Raw genomic sequence first — 5,496 nt, 5'->3', positions numbered from 1 at the left:
TTGTGGAGGAGAGAGAGGGGGGGGGGTGGGGGGGGGGGGGGGGGGGGGGGGGGGGGGGGGGGGGGAGGGGAGATGTCATAATTATGCTATTATTTGGGGGAAATTTTGTTTTGAGCATTTTAACATAAGATTCTCTTATTTTTTACACCGGCCACTGTGTTTTGGTTTTATATATTACACCAAACACATGCATTCACATATATATTTAATGGGATTTGACTTCCGACGGTACATTAGGTATTAAATAGTTGAAGCTCTGAGTTTCTTTTTATTTTATTTTATTTTTTTGACATCCTCTGGATCCGGAGGCAATTACAATGCAACTCCTCGTGCGTGTGGGTTAAGGTTTCTATAGATGATTTACAACTACAAAGATTCAAAGTTTAACTGTATTAGAAGAAATATGACTTTTTATTATAATTACTTATTATGATTGAACGTAAATGTAATGGCGAATACTGATTTAATATGATTACAATGGTTATTAGTCGTTGTTTTTGTGAGCGATATAGCTAAAAAATTGTGGGAAATGTTTTGGGCATAGGTAAAACTATAGTGATTTAATTAATAGGGATCGAAATTTAAATTTTCCACATTGATTTTTTTACCATGGTAGATAGTATTGATTAGCCATAATTTTTAAGTTGTGGTGATTTATAATATAGGAAATAACCGATTCTTTTTCTAGTGGGCCACGTGAAATTCAACATGTAGGTCAAGACGTACATTTAATCAGACCAAATATCTTGGCAAGGTATACGAACCCATGCTTTAATATGTCAACTTTTGACCTTAACTACTGAACTACAACAACTTATGGGAAGCTCGAATCATTTGGATGTTTTCTAAACGGATTCGTATTAGAAAATTATAATATTTTCTTTCAGTATTGTAATTTTGTATTTGACGAGGGTTTTAACTTTAACTAAAGAAGAAATTAAGTGTAATTTCTTTTTTGAACAAAATTTCACAAAGAGTAATTGAATATGTAGTGAGTACCACCATATTAATTGAAATGTACAATTAGTCTTGTCTTGAGAAAATTAGTCAAAACTATGTTATATATTTCAATTATCAATATAAAAATCAAAGCAACTAATAAAACTATTAATTAATTACAACAAACCAACAAATTAAAATTTTAAAATTTTTAATAAATTAATACTTACTCATTGATAGAATATTAATCCATGACCTTTTCGTCAACGTAGCTGGGTCTCGTCGCGGGACAAATGTAAAATTAATTTGAATTTTTTAACAAGATTGTAAAAAGAGCCTCCCCATAATTAAAAAAAAATATATTATTTTGATCCATGATAAAATAACTAACATACCGTCACTAAAGAATAATAATAATATATAATAATAATATATAATAATAACATACAATCACTGTCTTTGCGTGATCATGCACAGTCTCATTTCTTTAATTTATTATTATTATTATTATTTATTTCATTATTTTCTTGCTTCATCTTACTTTCTTCCACGCTTCCCACTGTTTGTCCATAAATATTAATAATTTGTGGTACGTTCAATATATATACATAAGTAATCATTTAAAATAAAAATATTTATGTAAGTTTTATTATTTATTAACATACACATATTAGATTTAATAAAAAAAATTGAATAGAAGAAGATATGAATATAATATTAGAGGGAGTAAAAGTGCATGAAAAAATTTAAAAGAAAGAATAAAAAACTACAAAAAAATAAATTATTTTCTATATTATAAATGACTACGTTTGAAAAATCACAATAAATCAATATTATTACTCACAGTGAAATAAAATTAATACAAAAAATTAATTGAACCCAAAACTACGCCATTTGAATCAAATGCGTAATGTTTTTCTAATATAGAAAGACTCGAGAGCTGTTTGTTTTGTTTTCATTTTCAATTTTCAGCTTTTGAAAAAGTAATTAACATGAAAATATGTTTATTTATATGTATTCTTGTTAGAACATATTGATCTGATAACACTGTCCGATACAAAATATAATCTCGTTAATTAACTAATCCAAACACATTCTCATTTTACACAATAACCTAAACAAAAATTGAAAACACAAACAGATTATAATTAACCTAACCAAACAACATGTAATTTAAATCATCAAAATGTTAAATCTGATTAGAAAGATAATATATATATTTTTTTCTTGGAAAAAAATACATTTATTTACTTTTTTCTAATCCAACATAAAGAAATGAAGAATTACATCTTTTGGCACCTTGGAGGATTTTTTTTTTAAACAGTAATTAGATAATTACATTAATATATTAATAGATCGAACAATCCATAGATTTAATTTATACACCGTCAATAATTTAGAACAATACATCAATTATAATGAAATTCACATAAAATTAAGAATTATTAGCCGTAACAAAAAATCATTAATCACGGCTACGTAATAATCGTCGGTCATAATTTTTACGAATGTGACTAATATATTTATAATAATTAAAAATAATTTTTATAGCGTGTAACTTTTCGTGTTTGTTTTAAGTGTAATTAATAACAGTTGGACCTTTTTTTCTTACAGAGAAAGCGTTTTCTATTCTGACTTTTAGAGGAGATCTATGATTAAGATTGATGTATATATATATATCCATTTATTTGCACATAGCATTTGCTTTCTGAATCTCACAGCCTAAATCTATTTCTCCCTTTTGAGTGCGCCTATGACCTTGATCGAAGCAAGCAAGATCTCGTGTGTACTATATTTTAGGGGTAAATTGCAATCTACCCCCTACGTTATAGAAAAATGGCAAAACATCTTCATTTGTATTTTTTTTAGTAATTTATTCTCTCTATTTCTAAAGAAGTAAAATACCCCCTTACGCGAGTGATGTAATACAAGTGTTATTTTTTTTTTTTTTCGCAATTTTTTTATTTATATTTTTATTATTACTGTTGAATCTTATCTTTACAGGTAAATAGTCCAAATTTAATTATACATATATAATTATATACAAAAAGTATATAATTTTTTACGGGTGAAATATAATTTATCCCTTATATTAATGAAAAAGTATAAAAAAATTCTGATAAAAAAACGATGTGTAATTTACACCATTATGTTTTAAAAAATAATGCAATTTATCTCTCTCCTAAGGACGGTAAATTGTATTATTTTTTCAGTGTCACAAGGAAGTAAATTGCACTTTATTTTTTCACATGGATTTTTTTACACTTTTTCATTAATATAGGGGGTAAATCTTTAACCCATTTTTTTCCTAATTTTATATGCATGTATTGTATGCATATGTATGTGTATATATATTTTATAATTTATTCATTATAAAATGTTATTTTTATAGTCTATAGATTTTATTTTATTTTTTTTGGATAAGAGCGATGAATTTTGATTACAAGTATAATTATTTCTGTCGACATCAATATCTAACAAAAACTATTACAATAACACTGCTTTGATTGCATAATGCATAATATGTATCTTGATATAAATATAAAATCAGAAATAGAAAAAATATCATAAGTGAATTACTTGTCAATTTAAAAAAATATAACAAAATATAAATATATATTAAAATATAACATAAAGTTTCTATGTGTCATATTAAATAATAATTTTTATTATAAAAAATATTATAATTTACTGAGTTGTTGAATTAAATTTATTTTTGTATAAAGATTAAATGTATAAATAAAAGTACCACAATTTATTATTATCCAAAATAAAATATATGATATTGATTAATAATTATAATATATGATCAATTTTGAGTATAAAATTAATAAAGTATTGAATATGAAATTAAATATATAAAAATTATATAAATAAAAATATATATAAAAAATAAAAAAAATAGAAAACGCTCGCGAGCCAGAGATCAAGCTTGAATTGTTCGAGCTCAAGTCGAGCTGAAAATCAAGCCAACTCGCTAGTCAACTCGAGTCGTCTAGCACCCCCAGTCACAAACTCGTTGCAAACTCTTTGTAATATATATTTTTTTTTACAAAATAATAGTAATAATTAAAATCATGAAATAATTATTATGACAAAGTAAATATTTTAATTACTCTCTATATATAATTATTGACGATAATATTAAAATTGTTACTGTATTTTTTTTATCACTAATTTTTATCTTTTTGTAGGGTTCATGTGTAGCATGTACTTTACTTGAAAATTTGGATGCTTATTTCGAGCTCAGTCACTTGACAAATTTGGTTCCCTACAGAAATCTGTGTGTTAATTACTTTACAGAAATGATGTTTCCTATGGGGTTCTCCAACTTCTTGTTTATATTTATAATTTCGTTGGATTCCTATGTAAAAAATTAAATGTGAGATCTGGATGTAGAAATTCAAAGTAATTGAAAAAAAATTATTATTGCACTAGAGACGGATTCATTGACAAAAGCATTCGTAAATACAGACGGGATTGGGATGGTAATATTCTGAAGTATTTCACACGGATATAAAGATAGAAAATAGCACACCTTAGCGACGGTTCTAGAAACAACAAGTCGACGAAAATCAAAGATGAATTATTTTAAAAGGGTAAATTATATTGACACCCCCTAAGGATAGATTAAAATACAAAACACTCCATATTTTTTGTAAAATTACTGCTACACTTCCTGTAGTTATAGTTGTAATTACAACAACAATATTCAAATTTTGAACTTACACAAACACCTCCCGAAAAACATTACACTAACACCCTCAGGAGGTATAGTTAGAATTTTGTAAAATACAAAGGGTATTTGTGCAATTTAACCCGACCTCAGAGAGTGTCAATATAATCTACCATTTTTTAAATTATTTTACTACTCGCGTAAGTATTATTTCCATGGCAAAATTAGGACGGATTGTTTCCTACGCTATCAGCAATACGACCTTTAGGTACAACTACGATCGACAGTCTTCTGTCTATATTTATATTAATGAGAAAGTAAGAGGAACCTAACTACACAATGTCAAAATAGATTTGCAAGATTTCTTTATGTTTTTTTGGGAATGAATTGGAGATTATCTTCCTAGCTAGAGTTGCATACCAAATTATTGGGTAGGCGATGGCTTCAAGCCAGAAAGCGACACACAACTAACAATAAGAGGGTTTCTTCCCTTACGGAAAAAACAATAAATGTCGAGATCGGCCAAAATAATGTAAATGTTTGGCTTTGTATTTTGATATTTTTGATGGGATGTACAAACACAATACTGTGTTTTTAACCTATTTTTCTTTTTATTTGTTATAGGGTCATAGCTCGTCGTTAGTCTTATTCCCTAATTTCACTTTGCCGTATCTCTTCTCCTCTCAATCATGTAATTATTTATTAAATTTATAATTATTATTTAAAATATCAAAAAAAATCCTCAAGAAAGAAATTACTTAACATAAATATATATACTATATTTTTACTAACAAACAAAATACTATATCTACACACTTATATTAATAAATATATATAAGAAAAGACATAATTTGATAATCAACAGTAACTTTTGTCTCCCA

Source organism: Sesamum indicum, linkage group LG5 (genome assembly GCF_000512975.1).
Source record: "Sesamum indicum cultivar Zhongzhi No. 13 linkage group LG5, S_indicum_v1.0, whole genome shotgun sequence".
Lineage (NCBI taxonomy): Eukaryota > Viridiplantae > Streptophyta > Magnoliopsida > Lamiales > Pedaliaceae > Sesamum > Sesamum indicum.
Note: the sequence above shows the minus strand (reverse complement) of the source record.